The sequence below is a fragment of the Strix uralensis genome, chromosome 13 (genome assembly GCF_047716275.1).
Source record: "Strix uralensis isolate ZFMK-TIS-50842 chromosome 13, bStrUra1, whole genome shotgun sequence".
Classification (NCBI taxonomy): domain Eukaryota; kingdom Metazoa; phylum Chordata; class Aves; order Strigiformes; family Strigidae; genus Strix; species Strix uralensis.
Window position 1 is genome coordinate 15,067,408 of NC_133984.1, and position 25,435 is coordinate 15,092,842.

Sequence of the window (25,435 nt, forward strand, 5' to 3'; positions counted from 1 at the left end):
GAAAGAAAAAAAAAGTATGTATCAGATACTTTTATGTTCCCAGTTTAGTTTTAGAATGTTTAACAGTGCAAAATGTAATGACTTTTTAGTTCATGTCTCCATTTTTTTCTCCTTTCCAATAGAATATTTCCTGTGCTAGATGATCTCTGTCTCTCTCTCTCTCTCTCTCGATAGTTTTATATTGGATGATCTAGTTGCAAATATCTTCAGACACAGTGATTTAGATTTACAACCAGCAAATAGAATGTATCAATGGAAGTATCTAGACAGAGGAGTTACAGTACATACAGGCAGGAGGCATTTCTTTTCAGCTTACTTACAGAATGCATTTGCACAACTGGTTTTGATTTCTATTTATATTCCTCACTAAGGAGATAGATGTGAAATTTGGTGCTTATGGCACTCAGTGCTGATAGGTACTGGGAATGTTGCCACCTCCAGAGATGACACTATAAACTGTGGGGACTCAGTCACATACAGATCTCTTCCAAAAGAAGTCTGCCTTTTCAAAAAAGAAACACACCAAAGAAGAGTCAGGAAGAAGATTTCCTCCGCAGTCTAGCTTTCTGAAACACATCACTTCAATTATGGTACAGAGCTTGACTGAGCAAAGACTGTCACAAGAGCAAAGGGCAGATCCAAAGACACACAGATGACAGAATCTAAGAGTGAAAAGTACTTTATAGAGCCCTTTATTATGAAAGGTTGCTAAGGAAATTGTTGGGTCCACAGTAACTGACTTACTATTCTTTCTCTTTTTTTCAAAGACTCAGCTATTGTGCTCTCAAATTAAGATTTGGCTTCAGCTTTTAGAAAGACATGAATAATAATAAAACCATATTGCCGCACATATGACTTACGATTAAGCAGCTCTCTGGGTTATATACAGAGGAAATGTCTGAAAAGGCACTGGCTGACACTTATCAAAGAATTTGGAAATGGAAATTACAGCAAAAGAAAGTAAATTAGCCAAGAATTTTAAAAGAAACAGGATATAATGATCAAATAGATGACATCAAATTAAAACCCCAGATCAGGAACCAATGCAAAAAACCTCAGGAAGACATGCTTTCAAGCTGGTGACATCATATTTATGTATGTCCTATGTCATTGAGACATATTCTGGTGGTTTCATTAAAGATACAAAGCATATGATTTTGAACTCCCACATTTTTGTCTCTGTTGTATATTATCAACTTTCCAGGGCTTTGCAGATTAGTGAAGTAAGTCCCCATTCATAATTCTGTTGCCCAAATTCTACTTAAAGTCAATGTTAGAAGGTAGTGCTTTCCAGTAGTTCGCTTATTGTGAAGAAAGAGTACAGCATTTTTCAAGACATGAGTTAATGAGTCATACTGTTTGTGTTTCCTAAATAAATTAATAACAACTAACAATTCATTCCTAAAGTTCCTGCATGCCCACAGTTCCAACTGACTGCAGCAGGAACCAGAAATGCTCTGCAGCTTTGAAAATGAAAACCATCCTATGTGTTCCAGCAGAAATTTCTGCAGATGAATCTGATGATGGTTAAAGGTGACACTTAAAATCTTTGGAAACCAAATTTTAAAATTAAAAACCCTAAACCAGTAAAACACAGTAAGCTTATTACAGAACACAGTCTTTCAAGACTATTACTCCCTTTACCTGTGCAACCTACCATTGAGTAGCAGATTCTATATTTATTATTAGCACTGACAACATTATCATTACAATCATTTATTACCAATTATTGCCAACAGATTATTGACAGCATTGGTACAGCAATCCAAAGAGAAAAATGTTCACTTTTATGAAATCACCAGCACCTGGCAAGAAAAGCTGAAACTTGAAATCATGCCCTGGATTAATCTATTTTAATGACACTATTTTAAATGTGTGTAGGTAAACTTTGCACCTAACGCACATCTTTGTGCAAGGATCTCAGAGGTTTGGTGTTTGGGAGTTTGTTTGTTTGGGGATTATTTTTGTTGTTGGGGTTTTGTTTTTTTCAGTTTTTTTGGTTTTTTTTTACAAGTTGGGTGTTAGCATTTCTTCCATGTGGAAAGAGAAGAGGTGGTTCAGGGTGATGCACAGGTTTGCCCAGCACAAGGCATTTCCATGAAAACAGCAGCAGCAACAGCAGCAGCTGCCTCATATACTGGGCTCCAGCCTGCAACCTTCCATCATCCATATTGCTGAGTGGGAATGCTATGCAGTTCTTCTGGGTGACCAGTTTTTAATATTTCAATTCAGGAAAGTACAGTGACATACAAAGTCACTTTGGCTTCTGCAAGTGCTAGACAACTGCCTTAGCTCTGCCCTGAAAATAAATACCCCAAGACTGTGGCTCTTAGTGTTTCGTTATTAGAAACAAGAGAAATGGAATCAGAAATGAAGACTGACTTGTATATAGTAAGCCTGGATGGTGGGTGAGGATGGTGCTGCTGTTTAAGTGAGGGCAGCCAGCAGTTCACCTATGTGGGGAGGGGAAGGTAGCACAGCGAGGGTTATATAAGCAAAGTCACTTGTGGAATGTGCAGAATGTACACACAGGGTGTGCCCAGGCCTGAGCAGCAGCAGGAGAGACTCCCAACCCACCCATAACAGGTTGCCTGACAAAAGGCATTTCCAAAATGCAGCTCATGTTCTCTGCCCTTGCTGCTGTTTCTGCCCTTGGATTCAAAGCCACAAAAGTCATCAGATACTAGCATGGACAGTACAGTGCGTTATTTAATGCTACTAAGATAATCATAAATAAAATAGTCGACATTTCTCCAGTGCCCTCATCCCCCTTCCCGAAACAGGCAAGACTTCTGCAACTGTTGGCAACAAAGTGCAGGCAAGATATACAATCAAAGGTAAAGAAAAAACTTCATACCATTTCCAGAGTAGTCTGGGTTTTTTGCTCTTGCTGCTTTGGATTTTTTTTCTAATGACTAATTAACACATCCCCCCCCTAAAACCTACCCAAAACCTCAAGCAAATAAAAGGAAAAAAGGGAATATTTCAATTTTCAGTGAGTCTGCTCTAACCACTGTAATGCTCCTTTTGTTTTCCTCTTCAGGTGCCACTTGAAACAGTCAAATCCAACTGGCAAAGGTATTGAAAGTAAGTCCACTTTAAATTTATAGATGTTTGTAAAGCAAGTGCTCATGAAATCATGGAATAAAACCTCATAAGCTGAGAGGTAGATTTATCTAACTAATGCACAAACCCAAGGATCTGTGGAAATTTGTGTGTGGAATGCATCTGCTAAATACTTGACCACTGGCTTTGCAGACCTGATATGGGCATACAAACGTGTGCATGAGTACCCTCTGATTTCAGTAGGAAATCAGTTAGGGGCAGAATTCCACCCCTTCCCACCCAACTACAGGACTGCATCCTGTAAGTGTTTTGTGACCGCCAACAAAAAGCAGAGTTAAACTATCTACAGTGGTACTTGAACTAGCTCTACTGATCAGAACTAATTATAAGAAAAGTTCACACGTTGAATGTCAAAGATGAATCCACAGAGGAAATATAACACATGAAACACATGTTCCAGACATGCTATTCAAAACAAATCTGAAAAAAATAAGGTCAAGGGACCTGGAATATTTCTCACAGAGATTCTGCAAGCTAAGTAGTGAAATGGCATTAAATAAATTACATGGTTTCAAATTACTCACTATGCAACTACAGACTACAGAAGAATATGGCTCTTCAGGAGTACCCTGCCCATAGCAGGACAAATGTGTCTGGAGAAATACGCAAAGAATAGAAACTATCAGATACTAGTTAACTGCTGGCTATGACTCACTTTCTGTTCCATAAACACCAACCAATCTCTTCTTTAGGAGCAGGATTTTGGATGGACTCACTAAGCAGTTCTGTACTGAGAAACCGTGAAGACAACCGTTAGCAGGCACTGAGAACAATACATACACGTCACCTCATTGTACACAGGTCCCCAGCAGCAAATGAACACAAGACAGGCAGACCCACAGGCATCTCTGAAGCCCTATCACACCTTCTCTGGGCAGACCTCAGTACAGGATTGGGGCACTAAGGTAAATTTAATTTAGAACCAGACATAGTTCACAGCATTTAGTCAATTTTGCAGGTCCAAAGCTTCACACAGGACAATCATTTCCAGAGATAGCGCTGTTTTTTTCAAAAGGATTGTTAACTGTGCATTCAACTTCTGTTAAAAAAGGGATCCCCACTTCTTCTGGAAATTTCATATTCACAAGTACCATTTTTCATAGAAATGGCCTCATTTTTTAATTCATAGAAAGTGGAAAAAGCAATAAAACCTTTAGATGTGAGGTGATTTTTCATCTTGCTGGAAATGCTTTAGCACAATTCTAATTCACCATCATCCCAGGAAAGGCTGCCTATAATACACTGAAAGCCATCTTGGGCTTTAAGCCAGCAAAGCACTTCAGCATGATTTCAGCTTTAAGCTCAGGCACTGTACCACTGACTTCAGTGAGATGACTTAGAAATCATTACAATTAAAAAGCTTAAATGACTTGCTAGTTTAGAGCCTTGGTGTGAACTGCCTATAATGAGTATAATAGCACACAGCTACAGCATTTTGAGTTTATAATGCCCTACCACATGACCCAACCTGAGTAAGGCCCTACATATGAGCTCCAGGTGAAATTTGATGGGAATGGACAATACTTGCAGAAGGCCTTCAGCAGAGGCCTTTGTATTCAAGAGTCTCTTATCCCAGTGTAGGTGAGAGCATACTTTATACATCCCAGGAGGAAAATAACTTAGTCAAAGAGCTCTCAAAGAAAGATAAAGAGTACAGACAGGAAAGCTATTGTGTATAAATCCAGGTGGAATCATAAGTCTTTCTCAAAATGCTGAAAGAATAAATCCCCCTCCCACAAACTACATAAAAAGATGTGGTTCCCATACACAACTGAGTGGCAAAGCAACTTCCCACATAGTCACATCTGCCTCCTTTTTCCTCTGTTCCATCGCTTAAATTCTGTCATAAGAGTAAACGCAAGAGGGGGCAGGGGCTGTATATGCACATCGTCAGGGGAAGGAAAAAAGGAGCGAAGATGATTTGTACCTTAGATGTTTGCATATGAATTTGGCTTCAGCCTTCATTGCGTTTACATGCCTTTGAACACTTTCTGTTTCTTTCTGCATTCTTCACTGCTCCATTTTATTTATTTTCACCTTCTGCTTCTCAGATCTTCTGCCAGACTGCTTATTTAATTCTACTTGTTGCACTAAAAACACCATTGTTGTCATCCAAATTAATCCCTGAACATAATAAAAACCTCAAAATAACTCAGACAACCAGTTTTCCATCCTTTGGTCTCACTTGAAGTACAGTATAAAAGCCAGTACTTGGGAGCTCTGACAGTTTACACAGGACTGGTCGTAGGTACATGGCATTTCAGTAGGCAGAGTTTTTCCTTCCCTATCATCTCCTTCCATCAATTAAGATTGCTCAGAGTCCCCCCTTATCTCCAGCCCAGTTAGCCCCTCTTCCAATGTAATCTATTGCAGGACTTAATGTTTTTCAAATGAACTTGGTACTTTTCAAATACTGAGGTGGCCAGGTTAGCTGAGAAGCAAGGTAAACTAAGATCACCTTTACTTTTACGGATAAGGGAAGAGAACAAGCTTTTAAAAGTCTGTGGTGAAGTAGTAGGGCACTCTGGCTACAGATTTCCTAATAAATCTTCCATGTTCCTCACAATGCAAACTGCACAGGGAAAAAAATAAGGAGAAAAAAAAAGGGGGGGGGGAAGAGGAGAGGAGTGAGGAGCAAGGGGAGCGGAGAGGAGCGGAGAGGAGCGGAGAGGAGCGGAGAGGAGCGGAGAGGAGAGGAGAGGAGCGGAGAGGAGCGGAGAGGAGCGGAGAGGAGAGGAGAGGAGAGGAGAGGAGAGGAGAGGAGAGGAGAGGAGAGGAGAGGAGAGGAGAGGAGAGGAGAGGAGAGGAGAGGAGAGGAGAGGAGAGGAGAGGAGAGGAGAGGAGCGGAGAGGAGCGGAGCGGAGCGGAGAGGAGAGGAGAGGAGAGGAGAGGAGAGGAGAGGAGAGGAGAGGAGAAACAAGAGTATGATAAGACCCCAAAGCTGTATTGCCATTATCTGCCCTCATCCTCAACTTTTTTCCTGTGAAGGCTTTCCAGAGATGAGAAGGGCTCTGAAAAGACTAAACATTCTTTTGCTGCAGAGGAAATATCTATACTTTTAACTGTTGATCAGGATGGAAGGGAGCTAAAGTGAACAGACAGAGCAGTCCCACCACCAACCCAGTCAATTATTCATCTGATGCATCATGGGGAACAAAAGGGCAATGTTGTTCTGTTTGAGGAACTGGACAATCCTCAATCTAAAGCTTCTGGTGCCAACTGTATATGGGGGTACTCTGCAGCAGAATGAAGAATAAGAGCACAGGCAGATGAAGACAGCCAGCAGATGACACAACATGATCACAGGATAAGACCTGGTCAGCCTGTGAAATTTATAATTTTTATATACTATTTTTTTGTGTATTGTTTTTAGGGAGAGAAGGTGGCAGAAGCTGAAAGAAGGAATCACTGGAGGAAGGAATGACAGTATCTAAAGCACTCAGAAAGCAGTACAGAGTCTACTTAGTTTTCTTATAATCTCAGAACCTCTCAACAATAACAAAAATTCTGAAACTGCAAATAAAGAATTCATCTGTTCTTGCTGGCTTTGTTCAGTCTGTCAATACTGTATTTTTTTCAAGGGTAGCTCACTGATTACCATTCAGTCTTTTTCATTTCCTTGATTCAAACTAGATGGCAAATGAGTATCATAAGGTGAGTTTAAACAGTGAATCAGTGAGAAAAATATTCACTTGAAATATAAGCATAACACTCAAACTGGGACTATAATAATTTCTGAAGCTGTTCTAGCTTTTAAAGGACTACTTTAGACCTTTTCTTACAGCCTCAAGGACTTCCATTTTATTTTTTTCACATAGAATTTACAATTATTCCTACCATTTGTCATCCAGTAGCGCTTCTAAATTAGAAAACCAGACTGGAACATCAACAGCCTGTCTGAGTATTAACCAATCTCAGCTCCTCCACTCTGACAAAGCCCTGGCTGAGAGATAAAAAAGAAACACATACCTACTTATTAAGAGCTATCCATGCCAACTCTTCCTTCCCCTTGCTACCACACACTAATCACAAATTAGAAAGCATTTTAATATTGTCAACACAGAGAGCTTATGCAAACCCAGATGAGAGAAATAAATCAGAAAAGTAACAATATCTTTGAACTTATGCTGCTTTAGCAAAGAAATAATTGACCAGAATATATGCAGGGTGATTTCAGTCTGTAGATACATATAATGCTATTGTAGCAAACAGTGTAGTTTTAAAAGTCCTTAACAATAAAAATTGTGATTAAGCCCCAAACATTTTAAGCATTCACTTTTTACATTCAGTATCTCACTTGATTTTGCCGTTTGTTGATTTGGGGAAGCCAAATTGTAGTTTTCTGCTTCACTTTCTGTTCATACCAGGTTTACTTTTTAGCTCTGACACTAAACACAGCAGGATCAAGTTTAAATAAAAATATGCAGTTTCCAGGGGTCTGTGGATAGATTTTCCAGCTCACAGATATTCCCATTCACATCAGACTCTGTAAAAAGCAAAACAAAAAGCAAAGTCTAAGCCGCATTTTAGTCCCAAGATATCTGCCAGTAGTCCTTTAATCCTGAAAGATAAAACCACAATAAGATCACTACATTTATGAAGAGCAGAAAGCCGTCCTAAAATAAAGCCTTAAAACTGTGGGGTTTTTTCCTATTTTATTATGCACTGAAATAGCCGATTGCATCAGGTGGTCTGAGACACAAGGAAAAGCTGTTTCAACATTGACACTTCCAGCCTCAGCAGAAAAATTATCCTGTCTTTTGAAAAAGTATTTACCACCTTGTAGCTGCTCTTTCCCATGCCAGTATTTTTGTCCTCTCAGAACTGCTTAGGAGGGAAGCTCTTCCTTGGTTTAACTTATCTGCCATCAATAAGGGGTAACCGATAGAGAAGAAGAAAGTAATGTACATAGCTGCCTCTCCACATCTCTGAAATCCTTTGAACTAGAAGCCCCTCAAAGCTTTCACTGAAAGGCAGGTTTTTGCACTTGGACTGGGGCTGATAGCCCTGAACCATAATATTTACATTCTTTCTCTTTTATATTGCTTTTCCTTAGCACTTTCATGAGACACTTAAAATAGAAGGTGAGACACTATAACTAGACAGAAGGCTGTTTAGTGGCATAGTGCTCCCTGTGGCTTGTCTGTGCCTATTTCTTTTTGATGAGTAGGGGAAATACCTACTAGGTCAATTGGTGCATCTCTTCCTACTCCTGCCAGTGCAAGATTACTACATCGCACCTCTCCATACTGGCTCACGCCCAAGAGACTACAGTATCACTTGCCTAGGTTGTGTAACGAAGGCTGCCGACAGCTTTATGTAGCTTGCTGACTTGGAAAACTAAACTGGCTCTTCTCATGGAGGATCTATTTGAGGTGCTTCCTCAGTTCATCTGACTTTCATGTCACTTTGTCTGCTGTCCATGTTTGTTCTGGGAGGCTATCTGGCATTGCAGCACTTCAACAAAATTTTAGGAATTTGTTCCTTCCTAATTCATGTTGTCACTCTTCTTCAAGCAAATTTAGTTGTCTTTTCAATGTCATTTTCTTAAGGTCTCCTCACAGTAACTAATCTCTTGAATACCTAAGTCTAAACAAGAAACAATAAAAAGTTTCATTCATATACAGGAAAGTTTCCTGCATATGTGATCTGCTTCATATGGGGAATCTCCAAATTCTAACTAGTGTGTAAAGAGTGAGACCTGTCAGCCTTCGTGCTGCCTTTGCACCTTTCTTCACAAGTTGCTAATACTATGACACAAATAATCTCTGTGCAGCATCAGAATGAGGTCATATCTTAATACTACTCTGAAGAATTACTCTTATTTGGTGTACAATTTATATACACATGGGTGTTTACTGTGCCAATGCTGCATCACATACATGCATTTCAGTTAGGGCAAGGTAATTCATACGCTGCACAGTTAAAACACAAAACCATGCTATAACTAGAAAAAGAATGAAAAACATTACTGTCTCCAGCTGAAGGATACTACATAGAAGAAATCGTTCTTGAAATTACTGGTATCAGTCATCATTTCTTCATAAACCTGCATTTACATAGCTTAGAAAGCAGCAATGTTAAAAAGGCATCTGATGTTTTTCATTCCAAATGCATTTATTTTCTATAAATAATGTTTAAATCTGTTTAACTGTGTTTCAGCTGTGAAAAGGTAGAAGTGACTAAATGATTTAACTACTTTTACTAACTTGATTTTGAAAATCCAAATACTGGCCTAGTTTTTCACATTTTCAAAAATCATAGCTAAAATTATTCTTCTAATAAGTTTTCCATTCAGCTACCAGTGCAGAGGTTTTTGTTTGTTCATATTCTTTTTCTTACAGAAATCCACAGAGCCATCTCTGCTCACACTTCATAAGACCATTTGTCTGTTTTTTGTAACATACAAAACAAATGAAACATATCTTGGAACAGAAAAAAAAAAAAAAAAGAATAATAAAAGCTTCCTATCATGAAAACAAAACTTCCACTTATTATTAATTACACTTTACAGTTTAGAAAATTTAAGGACTTAAAAGGAATGGCTTACCACCATGAAAAATATCCATTCTATGTAATGTATTATACATAAGTATACATACACAATGGAGACACATAAATGATAGTTTTTTACCTGAAAGAAGACTGTATAGTATGCTAGAGTCATTAATTATGACATTTATGCTGTTTCCATTAGAGTTTCACTATAAATGTCTAAATATATATGCATGCCCTTGCACACACATGCACACACACACTTACATATTTATCAGTGTTGGTTGGTGATCATGGTTCTGGGTCAGTGAAACAAACATTGTTGCAGTTCACCCTCTAGTCACGTTTACAACAACTGCAGTTTTCCACTGCTTCCCATGCACATTTATTTATTCCACAAAAGCAGAACATGCATATACTCAGAAACTTTTCCAAGTGATTTTGAAAGTATGGTATAAACAACATTGAAATCAAAATAGTTCCACTGCAAAATATCTCAGGTACTCAGTGGACCCCATATGCTGACAGCTAAAACACTGCAGGCACGGTTATTGATTGTGCCCATGGGACCACTACAATTTCTGCAGAACCGTATGAACCAGAACAGTGAGGGTTGCATAGCTTAAAATGCTGAAGACCCAACACCATTTAGGCATCCCCTCGCATTAACAAAATTAGCAGGTGCTGCACTGGTGCTACATGTGGCTCACAACTTGAAAAGAACACTTAGTCATTTCACAATGATACCCTGAATCTGCAATAAATTGCTAACGAATTCACACTATTAGCTAACAGTCTTTCTGATATCACTTACAGGGTCCAGGTATCCTTGGTTTCATTTCAATTTTTATTTCTTATGGTCTTCCCATTTCTTCCCTGCTTTATTTGGTGACTGAGTTTTTGCTGCTCTTTATGCTTGATTAGTCTTTCATTCTGTCTCCCAAATGCCCTCTTAATTTAGATTCCTCCTCAAAACCATTAATTTCTCCACCTCTACCCTTTCCTTTAAACATAAGCAATAGCTTGTCTCTTTTAGGCTGCAAATCTCACTAGGGCCTACACTTCCACTGTTTATTTGTACAATATCTGATTAATTTGTAATCCTTTGAAAATTCTTACTAATATTTTAGTAGGCTTTTTTTCCCCTCACACTGAGGAAGTGATACAGTGTTTGTCTTTTCTGAAGCCAGAAAGATAAAATGGTCATCCATAACTAGATGTACAAAGCACAGTGGAAAAATTAGGTGGTTTCAGCCAGAAAAACTAACAATCAAGAACCTTTTGGCAGGTCTGAATTTTAACTTAAAGCTGCAAAATACATCATTTGAGACAGTTTCAAGTCTTGACCAAATCTTTACTGGAAATTACAGTAGCAAAACAAAGCAGAGTCTCCTGAGACACCCTCACATCTCAGCAAACATTGTTAATCACCTGGCAGCTTACAAGTGTGTATTTCACATAAGAGGGAATGTTCCAGATGATTCTGGAATTTGATGGAAAAGATTGCTGAATTCGATAATACTAAAAACTCTGGCAGCACTAGTCAATATCAAACTTGCTGGGCCCAAAATATGATTTCTCTTAAAACATTAGTTCCTTCTTGTAGAGTTTAAATGCTGTAAGGCTCCAACTTACACTTGTTCTTTGCAAGACCAACTGGCTAGAAATTTTACAGACAAAACCCAAACAATTCACTGTGGGGCCCCACCATAAACAAAGTCATATACAATGCTATTTTTATTACAAAAGCTGTAAAGGTTTCCTGGAACCTCATCTGTGAAGTTACTGAATACTACATACCTAACCAAGGTTTCCATGATACTGCCTCCAAATCCATGGACTTTCCAGGAGACAGGAAGATTCTGAATATCCTTCTCCTGTTCCAGTAGAAGTGCTCAGGCTGAAGGAGAATATCATTAGCCAGAGTTTTATAAATTTATGATTCTGATTAAGCATCCACGCACAGATCACTTAATGCCTTTCTGACTTTTCATTTCTGAGTTTTCATTTGAGTGCCCGGAGAGAACAATATTGCCTTTAATAAGTGGAAGATGTGACAAAGAGAGACATTTTTGCACTATGCAACAAACTAGTTTCATTCTCTCTCTTCCCCATCTTACATCCTCAGCATGAGGCGTTTCTTCATTTCTTCTCCAGTTTGATTTGCAGTCACAACTGCTGTTAGTCACGCTTTCACATATAGGTCACCAGCCCTGAAAAACAGTGGGGGCACAAAATAATGTAATTCTCATGAAGCCGACCTTTTCAAATAAGTTGATTTTATTTTTCCAGACCAAGCTTGTATCAACAATATTCCACCAAATAAATACAGTTGAGGAAATACAGAGCCCGAATACTATATGGGCAAGCTGCAACAATGCCATTAATCTGCTCACCTGCCTGTCCTGCCTCCTCCCACCCGAGCCCCACATCAACTCAAGATCTTTCAGATGTCTTTAGTGTTTAGTTAAACAAAGAAGGTCTTTTCCTCTGTTCCAAGTCTTATCTTTCAGTTACTTGCCTAAATAGTTATAAGTGACAGTTTTTAGCATATAGCCTTTTGTCTCCTTTCTACCATTATGCAGACCACCCAACATTTCAGCTCCTTTACCCTCCCTTCTCCTCCTACAGCTTGTTGCATCTTGGGTTGAAATTTCTCAGAGGATCAACAACACAACATGTTCAACTTATAAGAGATTCAGCATGTAATAAATGAAGCCCTGATCCTAACTGGATGCTATCATAATACAAAGTGACACCATGTATTTTTGGTTTTAAAATAAGCTTCTGATTCATGCTCCCCTGTTATTGGCAAGACCACGTGAGTGTGACAGAAATAAACTGTGTGACCTCCGTATCAGCAGGGGATCTGTTTTAGGTTGTGCTCACAGAGCAGAAATGGGAGAAGGGGGAGCCAAACAAGCAGCACTTCAGACTTCAATCTTCCTCCCCCCTGCCTTAGTGTATACCTTAGCCTATTGTAGGGCTGTGCTACCATCCTCCAGGGCTTCCTTCTGGCTTCTGGTTGTCTCACAGTGTCATCTCTCAACATATTTCCAAATTCTACAAAACAAACAGCATTAGTCTATTATTTCTTACAATCTAAAGATGAGTGTCAGAGAGCAAGCTACTGTCAAGAAGGCTAGCTCTAAATGTCTTTCTAAACAGAGATTACTTTGTTGAATAAAAAGCATTTCAGAGCCAAGGAATGATCATGTTTATTTTCTTATCTCCTTGATGAAATAGAACTAATTTCTCTCACGTTCAAAGAGATTTTGCTTGGAGAGCTCAGTGTTTAGAACTGCAACTCTTAGCATTCCCATTAGGTTCTCCTTGCAGTTTAAACTTTTGCCAGCAAAAGACAGACAAACCTGCTGGGTGTGGTCTGATGCACATCCAGGAGGTCTCTTGAACCATCTGTTTCTAATGGTTCTAACCTATGATTAAATCAATCTAAAAAAGAAAAAGCTGTGTGAAAGGAGAAAATAACTTTATCTAGAAATGAAAGAAAATTCAATCAAGTGTCATTTTCTGAGACATTGAAAAGGTACTGCATCTACCAGCAGGTGCTAAACACAGGAAAGCCTTACCCAGTGATCAGTGCCTTCCTTCCGGTGTACAGATCAATAGGTTCTGGTCCTCAACCACAAACCACAAGATCGATGAGCAGCTTTTCTATCAGACAACATAAAAGGATTTGCCTTTTAAAACAAAAAGAAGACAAAAAAGACCCTCCCACAAAAACTTCTCTTGTCCATCAGAAACCTTTAGAAATCCACTTGGTAGTTTTTTCTCATATTTCCAGTTGTAGAAACGTTGAGAATTACAAGGCAACAGGCATGTTTGAACCGTGTGTTTGTATGACATGGTGCACTCATTTGTGCAGAGATGCAGGTTAACTTACCCAGAGAGGTACAGAATTTGTAATTATGGTATCAGAGCATTTTAGGGGAATACAATAATATGCAACTACTGTACCTCAGGTACTTGAGATTAAACCTGTTCAAACCAGTAAATACACTTTTCAGAATAGCCATGTTTGTAACAAAAAAATTACATACTGGATTGTTCCCCAGTGGCACCAAATTACACTGCCAAAATTTTGGGATCCCACATAAAATATCCTATACCAGGAGCTCGTAACAAGGGAGTTTGTAGTACTCGCCTGGATGTGGTCCTCTGCACTAGTGTTCCCTCTCTCTGCCCACACCACCCCCCTTGCCGAGACAGCTCTCTTCCGTGATACCACATGCCCTTTGCCTGGCTCTGCACTGGGTCTACATCGCTCTGTATGCCACATGTATGCTTCTAAGCAATGTGCAGCAAGAGTAATCACATAGAAAGCATGCCCTCAATAGTGAAAAAGCAGGTGCTGACAGTTACCAGCCCCACCAATTTTCTTCACTGTCCCAGAGAGAATCCTACTGCTAAGGGAGACAGAAGTTCCTAGGGTCTTGTTGAACTTGGACACTTCTTTTCAAAAAAAAAAAAAAAAAAAAAAGAACCAAAACCCAATTATTAAAAAACACCAAACCACAACAGAATTGAAGTTGCAAACCACTTCAGGTACAGCAGGGTTTTGTGGCCCTTTCTCTTGGCCATATTGGACTGAAGACACTGCTGTTCTCCGTGTACCAGAACAGGACTGTGCCTGATCATCGCAGAGAGGCACCATTAAATGCCTCAAGAGAAAAGCAGCTCTGTCAGCTTCCCCGTGCTGTGAGCCTCTCCCTACTGCATCCCCTGAGAAGCCAGGCTCAGTCTAACCAGGGAGGTGGATGAAAAGGATCACCAGCTTATTTTGCTACATCACAGAACATTCCTAGGACCCCAGCCCTTAGGGGCTTTACTGAACCTGCTGTGTATTACACTCATTTGGCTGTCTCATTAAACACTACGTTTGGCAAATTCTAGCTGCCTTAGGCCATGTCTACACTGTAAAGCTTTGCCAAAGTTTTGCACACCCAAGGTCAGCTCAGGGCATGGAAAATGCACATCCTGTAGCTGACGCTGTTACATTGGTGGGACTCCATGGACTGATATTATCTGTGCTAGCAACAGAGTCCATGTCAGCGTAACTTCTGCTGTTCAGGAAGGTAAAGTCCCTAAACCAGTATAAAACCTTTTGACAGTATATACTGTGCCTCCATGAGGTAGTCTTGTAGCCACAGCAGAATAAACATTTTTTCTGGGTGCACAAGACATACTAATTGTAAGCTCTACTTGTACATTCCCATCCGACTTCTCTTTGTTCAATTTCTCTTCCTTATACACCATATAGCTCCCTAGCCTTTACTTTGGAAAAGACTCACAGTTGCCTCAGGATGTAACAGAAATTCTCTGTGAATTTTTCATGCTGTGTTTACAAAATACACAGGTTAAAACATGCTTTTGGAGCTCAGTTTCTTGCAGATATCAATTATATGAAGGCTCTTTTTGTTAAAAATATTATCAACATTTCACTGGGGGAGACATGTTCAATACCAAGAATGCAAACTGATGGGAGCCAAGGGAGTCAGTGATATGCAAAAAGGGCAACACCAGGTCTTTTGGATTGTCACTGACACATCATGACAAACATTCCCAAACATGTTCTGTGCAAAATAAACTGTGCCCTTTCTCCTTAAAATAAACATCCTTGATATACTTACTGAAACCAGGAATGTGCCATTACTAATGATAATGTAGTGCAGGAGACAGCTTTTCTTAAGGTTACCCAAAATATTTTTGCTGCTTCATCAGATGTATTGTTAGAGCTCACCAAACCCAGAGCTGTGGTGCACCTGTTTTCTCTCAGACACATCTTATTTTTCTTCCTTGGAAGTCCCAGCTGGCGTCCAGGTTTTCTTAAATTGCTACCAGAGCTAATTGTTAAACTGCTACCAGAGCAATGCCCCAGAAGATGCAGAATTGCTTTCTGCGGTGAAAGGTGAACAAATAGGTGGACTCAGTTGACCAGAATGGCCAACAAGATGGAAAGAGCTAGTGCTAACATCAGCATGGGAGGGAAAAAGGGATACAGCAACTGTAGCCAGGCAGGCAACCACAGTAGTTTCAGGGGCTTTGACTTGGGGGTGCTCAAAGCAGGAAAATTTTAGGGAGACTCAAGGAAGAAAGGAGTAGCTTGGGGCTGGTAAAAAGCTGGCAAACAGGTGGTTCTGTCAGGAGTCACTCAGCTATGAAATGACAAACTCGGGGAAAATATTTACTGGAGCCCAGATTTGCTTCACCTGAAGGCACAGAAGGCAGTCTGTTTTCTTAATTTGTTTTTTATTTCTTTTGCTTGTTTGAATGCTCTGCGATATGATTCCAATATTATTTTTGAGAGGTTTCTCATTTAAGTAGATACTGAATTCAGCCTAATGGAATGGCTTCTCAACCTGTGACTGGACTATCAGGCACTGCTTCACTAACAGAAAAATTAATCTCACACTACTAACTGCAGCAAACTCAGCAGCAGAAATAGCAAATGGTAAAAGCTAAGAACAGGCAGTGGTTTTGAACTTGCATCCAGTTAGGGAAGAGAAGCAGTATTCAACTCACTTGGCAAACTCACAACTCGTTAACAGCTTTGTTGAAACACTTGCAGAGAAATTATTGACCACCACACCATGCATCTTGTTAAAAACAACAACAACAACAAAGAATTCCACCACTAAAACCCTGTTCTAAGGGGCCTATAATACTAAAATAATAATGATAAGTTAAAAATTTAAGTAAATCTGGGCAATTGTATGCATACACAATAGAAAAGACTACTTCCCTGTGATAATCATCTCAAGAGGCTATATCAACATTTTCACACTCTGGCTTCAGGAACCACATCAGGAAATCAAACAAATGTTATCCCATGTGTGCAGTGAAGTTCTTTCTTCTTGGAACAAGCAAACAAGAATTATTTTCTTAACAAACATATAACAGACAAAAGCGCTACTGAGAAAGATCATAAGACTAAGGAAAAAAAAATAGTGATACTGATGAAAATAAAAGTTTAGGGAGACATAACTGAATGCTTTCTTCCTTTCAGTCACAAGTGGCTGGAATTTACATACGTTGATTACTTATGGCCGGTGTTGCACAGAGGCAGCTTTGCAAGGTGCTGTGTGAATGGGACTCAGATCACCTCAATGGAAACTGAGGCGAGCACTTCATGCTGTTGGGCTGACCTTAGAAAATACCCAGAGTTAATAAAGAGGAACAAATAGATGATGTAACCAGTCATCTATAAGCTCAAAATGCCCGGTCAATGCTAGACAGGACTTCTCTTCAGGGATCTCAAGAAGAAAAACAGCTCTGCATGAGAAAACTCCCAAACTGATAAATACCAAGACTTGGTATTTTTCAGCAAATACACCACTTTAGAGATTCCAGGGAGTATCACTATAAAGCCTGTACTGCAGGGCATGCTCCCTGGGTGAAAACTTGCAAAACATGTTAAAATGTAATGTGTATTATAAGGGACAAAACTTGATGAAAGCCTCAGTCCAACACTGAACACAGATTGTTATCTCTAAGAACATGAGCACAGTCAAGTCATGTTAAACTTCGTCTGCATCGTGTTCCCGTTGATTTTACACATGAAAGAGAGATTGGGACATTGCACTAGCAGGCAAGAAAAATAACATTAGAGATGGGTTAGGAGTTATTCTAGGGTGGGTTCTTTTCTTAAAAGTCTTCAATCCAGAGATGATTAGTTGCTACAAAACTAAAGCACACTGAAAACAGCATAGGGCACTTGTTGCATATCTCTAAGCAGCCCAGCATCTCTAGATTTATATTTGTTCATTTTCCTTTACTTATTACCTCCCTTAAGTTAAGGAAAGGAGTCCTCAACAAGCAGGACTAGTCTTCTGTGAGGGTAGTTACACTACCAACAGTAATAAACAAGCAGTAACCATTTTAAACTTAGGAAGATTTAAAATGAGATTCAGGGACATGCTCGTTCCCTGCTTTCATTTTCAGGAAAAGGAAAAAAAAAAATCTTCAGGGGAATTAAGGGGGAGGGGGCAATTCTTCCCTAGAGGTTCAAATATATCTCCCAGGCAGCACAAAAAAAATGTTGGTATTCTGTACCACCCAGTGCCTGCCCACTTCTATGCTTGATTACCCTGATAAATCAGAAAACCTGTTTGTTACAGGCTCTCCTTCCATTACAGCTGTTGCTCTGGTTAACATCTTCTGAATCATCCAATTCATCAGGATCACATACATGGGGTTTTAATCCTTTGATTTTTTAAGTTACTTTGTTCTGAATTTTTCGCTTCATCCCCTTACTGACAGAGGAACTGGATAAAGATAAATAAGTCAGAGTAGCATTGTTTTTCTCCCCTGCTTTTTATTTTTCAAGGGGTATAGGGAGGGGGGCACAGGGTAGCTCTCCATTTCACAGTTCTTTAGCGGTATCACTCAGCGTTGACGATGCAGCCTGAAATTTGAAGAGTCTGAAAACCAGCGCTGAACTTCTGAAGTACAGTTAGCCCTATTGTGCTCTCTCAGTCATTAAAATGCTATCTTTGAAAAATGTATATTAAATAGACAAATAGCTTGGTGGTTATTCCAAGCCCTCCATCACTACGATGCCTTTCAGTACTAATTTCTGTTAAAGGAACAAAACTGGGAACTGAGTTACAACTAAAGTGTAATTGCTACATAAATTATACAGAGTGTCAAAGCTGGAAAGGGAAATGGGGAACACAGTAGGTCAGATGCTTGCTAATGGGCTATCAAGTCATTCATCTGCTCAAATCAAAATCAGACATGAGTACACCCATTGGAGGACACAAGAGAACATACTATAGAACACTTTCTCTCAGCATGATTTTAGGATTCATGCAGACAAACACACACACACACACACACCCCATATTCATTCACATGCCCTCAGAAGTCACTCTCAACATGTTTGCAGCCTAACCCATTTAGTTAGGTAAATTTTCTAGGTTACCGGCAAGTGAAGAATATGAGACCTGACTGCTTTAAGACCAGTGACGATACAAACCTGCACCCCTCTGGGGGACTTGAGCAGCAAGGCCACCTCCTCCTCAGGGAGGGCTGAAGCAAACAAGTACTAAGCCCTCACTGAAGAAACTAACTTCATCCTCTGCCTGCCCAGTGCCCAGCATATGGGAATCACGGTCTCTCAGTACCACTGCAATATAATAAATTATAATAACAGCCTGTAACTGAAGGGAAGACACCAATCTCTAATGGTGTTAGTTCTTTTTTTACAAAATAGCACATATGCATACAAACATATGAGAAAAGAGGAATGATGACCAAGCCTCAAATTGTTCCATGATTTTACTATTGATCTGACATCCTTTGGTTTTGAAAATCAGACTGCATATTTCTTTGTAAACACAAGTTCTATAGAGATTCCTGAGACCGAGTTTCTCCAAGTCTTAGCTACCTTCAGGACAGAGGATTTCAAAACCAAATATAGACTATTTGTAAGAGCAAAAAATGAACTTCGACAGAAAAGGAACATCTCTAATATTTTACATACCTTCTGCTGGATAAGACTTGCACCAGCGTTTATAAATTCTTTAAGAAGAAAATATCACAGCCCTCCTTTTCTATCCTCCTCACCTGCTTTTTTCCACCTACTTTTTTTCCTGTTCAATAATGGCAAAACCTTATGGCATGACAAGAAAGCATTTTATTGACCAGTATAACGGATTCAAGATCTATCTATCTGTTCAAGTACCTATCTAGCCATATTATGTCAGAAGGAATAAGTCTTTAATTATTGAGTTCCTATAACTATGATCAAAGATTTTGCTTCTGATTGATCTCCAAGAGCCATTACGAATGTATAGATCCAAAAAGAAAAGTCTGTGGCATCAACAAAAGTACAATTTCTGGCCTCTCACATTTAAGGTAGAGAAAGACAAACAAAGAAAACATGAATAAAAGAAAAATATAAAATACATACACAAGGTTTCCTTGAAAAATCTCTCTGGTATTTGCTACAGAGCGATGCAAATAGCTGCTTTTGATTGAATTTATCTGCAGTATTAAGCACTCATAAAAAATATTTTGTACTAAAGGCTTTGAGCTCTTGCACTGATTGGACACAGTTGCACAGTATAAATCTCACTTATAAAGGAAAACCATAAAATAATAATCTAAACTTGAACAGAAAGAATTTTGTGAAGATCCTCAGAATCAAATAAAGCATTTTTCCACAGAATATCTCCTACAAGTAGGGGGTCAACAAGCAATATATCTGGGTTATCAGTAATAAACTGTAGGCCCAGTCCTGCAAGAAGCTGAAGGCAGTGAAGCTGCTCAAGAAAGACATTTAAGACTTTTCAGGAACACACCTGTATTCCACAAATGACAGAGTGAGAATAATCTCCTTGAACAAATGAAATCAGTCAGCTTTTGAGTTAAAACCACTGTCATTAGGAAAATATGTGAAAGAGTAATGAATAAAAGCAGCAATGCACACCATTTCCCCCATAATACTTTCATTTAATCTTGTAGTCTTTCAACAAAAGAGTCACAAATACTGAGAACATATTGCAAATGCAGGTTCTTCTGCCTGATGACACAGTTATTTATGTAGCATTATATCATATTAATTTGTATAATGGATAAGCTCAGGCACAAAAAAGTTGACATAAATGTTTCCAAATACAGCTTTGGGTTAGTAACCTATGTCCCAGCAGTGCTAAGGACCCAGAGATTTCACTGAATTAAACAGATTGACATCACTGGTAGCTGCATTAAGACTATTAGAAATATGTAAATAAAAAGCAACATTTCCACTCTCAAACTCCAAATGGCTGACTGAGAGGACAATATTGGTATCAAGAGAAGAGAGAGGACCCTCCCTTTATCAGAAAATGCCATCTGCTTGTTACTGTAGGAAAATTCCCTCAAACAGAAAAGAAAGATTCGTAAATAGTTGTCCTATGCAACATCCACCTCCAGCTGGGGAAGACAAACAGAGGCCTGGACCAAATAACATACTGTAAGAATAAAAAGACAAGACCCACACCAAGGGAGACAAAAATGCAGCACATAGAAAGGTAACATAAATAGTCCAGCAGGAACATTTATCAGACTATGATGAAGCTTGGGCTGACAAACAGAAATGGTACTGCTCAGAAGACAGGTTGGAAAAGATGACACTGTTTTTTAGAATCACTTGTTGAAAAGAAAGAAGAAAAAAAAAACCCAAATAGCAACACATCCCTAAATATCCAACTTCAAAAATAGAGATTGGACTTGGTAAAGGTCAATATTATTCTTTATAAAACAGGAAAGACGTTTTGCTTTTAAGTCTATAATTAGACTTCAATGGAAAGTTACATTGTAAGCTCAAGAAAATTGCCAAACTTTCAATATAATTTGAAGAATAGTACAATCTCTATTCAAGTCTGGTCTGGACACGTGTTACATTTTAACAAGTACTTTGCACTGGAAAAGTTCTCAGTCACAGCAAATTTTTAGTACCATTGGAACCAGATATTTAAAAATATGTAGAGAAACACATCATTGTAAAAGAGACATCAAAAGTTTTACCTTGAAGCTCTCCAAGGCATCCAAGCACAGCAGGGATAAGAATAATAAAGGCCTACCACTTACCTCCATGCCCCCCACCCTGTGGGACTGCTTATTTTGCCGTCCTCCATGAACGTCATTGGCTCATGGAGGCCTCAGTGGACGATAGGTCCTTGTCACATCATCATCATAACTTTGTACAGTTGGCAGTCTTTCTTCCAAGGAAGTCAGAACACACTTAGCTCAAATATTGAATTTCCTTTCACCTCTCCAGAGTATGGTCTTTCCAACTCAGGGTTAAGCTTGTTTGCAATTCATGGGGAAACAGATTACTGCTATTGCTGTTGTCTGCACTGTGCATGGCTTATGAACAAAGAACTCTGGTTTCTAGGGCTCTTGCAACTCTTTAAACAGTCACTCCCTAAACGAAAATTTCCTGAAATCCAACCCTCAGATCTGAACCTCTTGAAAACTGGGTGATGAACAATCTGGATTTAAATTCTCAAAACCAAGTATCATGCTTCTTTGGTTTTGATTTATCCAGACCTCTATTCAGAAGAAACCCAGATCTGATTCCAGCATGGCCAAACCAGAGTCTTGTCTTAATAAACCTCATCCCAAGCTGACAGGACCATCCGTGAATGACAAAGTTACTCCTGCAAGATTTCTGCCATCTTCTACTCAAATCTTGCAAGATCGAAGGCAAGATTTCAGCAGTCAATAATCTCAGACTCAGCCAGATCAGCCTGAACATGCAGACCCAAGCTAAGCACCACCTCTTCAAGAACTCTGCAGTCCCATAGCACAGGGAGCTGGACACTCCTGCAATCAACAAAGCCATAAGCACTTCATTAAAAATTGCAGTATCGTCCCCCTTGCTTGAAATGCAGTAGTAATAATGTTAACATGTACTTTAATACTATGTACTATCACAGACATTCCATAAACACCTAATACTGCTCAAAAGACCTTTATTAAAGTTTAAATATAGCTGCTGTTCTCTGCTACTTTCCAACAGGCAAAGAGACTCTCTCCAGAGGCGGTTTTGATTTTCCAGACAGTTGGGGTCTATAGTGGTCAGACAAGAAACTGAACTTTGGAAACTCTGCAGCAGTCCCTCCAGTCATCATAAAGCAGCTTTGATGGGATCAAAAGGAAGTGGTATCAGATGGGACTCACAGGAAGTTACATCAGACCTTTATTTGCCCAAAGAAGGTCAGCAAGTCAGAGGGCTCAAAAACAGCCTGCAAACCATGGCACACATTGCAGGGTGTGGATAAAGAGGAAGGATCTTTCATAAGAAAGAAAAATAATTGACATGGCATATTCATCTGACTACAATTTCTCCCTATTTCCTGGAGAAACGGAGAGAGAGAACAATTTGCACACATTCATGTATAGTGAGTGTATCAGAACACATATCTCTTGGTTTGCAGAACACATCCTCTCTCTCTCCCCTAACACACTGTTTCTCTGTTGCCTGGAAATGCATGCACCAGGGACTCTGTACTTCTAAATCTCCTGCTTTACAAGTTACTGTGTTTATGTTTGCTACCCTATTGCTTGAAAACTGAAATGTTTCTAACTGCTGGTCTTTTTACGCACAATTCGGTTTGGTTCCAACTAGCTGTGAATGTATTTACACCCTGGAGTTTATTCATTGGTCAGAGATACACAGGAGATTGTAGCATGAAAGCAGCAGGCCTCCTGGCTGACTTCCCAAGGAAGAGGTGGATCCTCTGTTCTGGCACACCCAACACCTGTTGAGGGACACTGATCTCATAGGGTAGGGGGTGCCGGCCCAGCTCCTCCTGATGCTCCACAAGGAGATGGCCTCGGTACAGATTTGAAAGTGCTGGCAAGTCCAACATCTATTTCAGCTTCATTGCAGAAGCTTAGTACTAAAAAGTGCAAGGTCCTGCACATGGGTCAGGGCAATCCCAAGCACAAATCCAGGCTGGGTGAGGAGTGGATTGAGAGCAGCCCTGTGGAGAAGGACTTGGGGGTATTAGTGGATGAAAAGCTGGACATGACCCAGCAATGTGCACTCACAGCCCAGAAAGCCAACCGTGTCCTGGGCTGCATCAAAAGAAGTGCAGCCAGCAGGTCGAGGGAGGGGATTCTCCCCCTCTACTCTGCTCTCGTGAGACCCCCCTCTGCAGTGCTGTGTCCAGCTCTGGAAGCACCAACATCAGAAGGACATGGACCTGCTCGAGCGGGTCCAGAGGAGGCCACAAAGATATCGGGGACCTGGAGCACCTCCCTTATGAAGACAGGCTGAGAGAGTTGGGGTTGTTCAGCCTGGAGAAGAGAAGGCTCTGGGGAGACCTTAGAGTGGCCTCCCAGTGCTTAAAGGGGGCCTGTAAGAATGATGAGGACAAACTTTTTAACAGGGCTTGTTGTAATAGGACAAGGGTAATGGTTTTAAATAAAAGAGGGTAGATTTAGACTAGATATAGGAAGAAATCGTTTACGATGAGGGTGGTGAAACACTGGAACAGGTTGCCCAGAGAGGACGGGCCTTTGAGCAACCTGATCTCGTTGAAGATGTCCCTGCTTATTGCAGGGGGGGTTGGACCAGATGACCTTTAAAGGTCCCTTCCAACCCAAACCATTCTGTGATTCTATGACTCTAGGAAAAGAAAACAAAGTCTGAACAAGAGATGCTGTCTGCAGGTAACAGCATTAACTATGTTTGACAATGGAAGTGAGAGTGAATTAAGATTTATTATTTGTTGCAAAGTATCATCTTTGCCAGTTTTTCTGCTCATGAACTGAGATTTCTATACACTGTCAACACACACCAGGGTTCTACTCTGCCTAAATACATGATCAAGACTAACGGGCAATAATAAAAGAGCTAAGCACATTTTGACAGTACAGCAGAAGCCACCCAATAGTCCTTTCTGACAGCAGTACAGTTCCCTAACTGCACACAACTGCCAGCAGTGAATGCGGGAGGGAAATGCTCCCCCAAGCCAAAAAGAGTCAAATGAAGAGTGGGACCCATGACTCGCACTGGCCCCTTCAGCCTCAGGTCAACACCCTGTGGTTGCTCTCGAGAAACTGAGCTCAACATCCCTGTCCTTTCAACTCTTCCACTTCCCCACTGAAACTGCCAATAAATGGGCTTATTGCAGTACTGCCTGTAAATAACAACAACAACAACAGAAATCGCTCAAGAAACCCCTTCTATTTGTCTCCCAGGAAACATGTGTTCACCTGTTCTTTACACACCAGTTACGATAACACAGTAGGGTGCTTTTTTCAGCCAAGAGGTTGGATGGAGGTTCATTAGGGTGAACACTCCTTCTGTTACATAGTAACTTCTCCAGAGTTTGAAGGTCTTCTTCCTTTCCTATCTCAGTATCTTTAAAATCCTCTACAATGTACATAAGCTTGAATTCTCATACCACTAGGAAAGCATAGCTCAGGTTTAGAGAGACCTATTTAAAACGAGAGATGAATGCATCAGAAATTCTATTCTGCTGTTGAAAGGCACACTGACCTTGAGGCTTGCAATAATGTCCAGAATTAGCTTGTCAGCAGCCCAGAGATTCAATCTCAGTTTTCATGGAACTGTTCCCAGAGCAGGTAGATAATGCCCAGTCTTCAAAGTAACTATGTCTCAAGTTTATCAAACAAGTAGAAAAAAAAATGACACACCAAAGGGCCTATTCACTAAACAGTGGCTTACATGAATCAGCCAAGCATGTGAAGATCTATTTTTCTTTCTTGGGTGACAGAAACATTGCACTACAAAGGCCAAGAATACAACTTGCAAGTAGATTAGGTGGGTTCAGCATGGACAGAATGAATTATTTCAGACCAATCACAAATCTACTTTGAACATCAGAGTTTAGAATTTGAATCAAGCATTAAGTTCAGATTTGATTAGCAGAGACCAAGAAAAGGGAAACTAGAAAAAAAGAAAAAAGCTAATGAAAAATGTACACAGTCTCAGCAGCTCAAGAAAAGCAAATTCCCTTAAGCCAGTGTAACACATGCTGGACATTCCTAATCCATGAATGAAAAACTAGATGCTTCAGGATTTATTTAAACAAAATTCAAACTCCCTTGAAGAAACAAAAAACTACAGCATAGGCTTGACCTACATGAAACAGGCATAAGGCCCCATAGTTTGGTGGGTCTGTAAAAACAGCACAAAACCCCCTAAAAGTTCTCCAGTGCAAAGAAGACTCTGTCTACACTTCAGCTGAATCCTGGATGTATTTGAGGCACAGAATGAGTAACAGCCATCATCTCAAGTAGGGGTAGCTAAACTTAGTATCTGTATTCCTGA

General features: G+C 39.9%; 1 long non-coding RNA gene across 2 annotated transcripts in view; it reads right to left on the reverse strand.

The window, feature by feature from the left end:
• Nucleotides 1-6,937: 6,937 nt before the first annotated feature.
• The window catches only part of LOC141949185 (uncharacterized), a 37,729-nt gene continuing 19,231 nt past the window's right edge, over nt 6,938-25,435 (reverse strand). For both annotated transcript variants that reach the window (XR_012630683.1, XR_012630682.1), the window contains 4 exons: nt 13,212-13,296; nt 12,591-12,684; nt 11,422-11,834; nt 6,938-7,612 (listed from right to left, as the gene is read on the reverse strand). This is a non-coding gene — a long non-coding RNA (uncharacterized LOC141949185). The remainder of the gene's footprint in view (nt 7,613-11,421; nt 11,835-12,590; nt 12,685-13,211; nt 13,297-25,435) is intronic.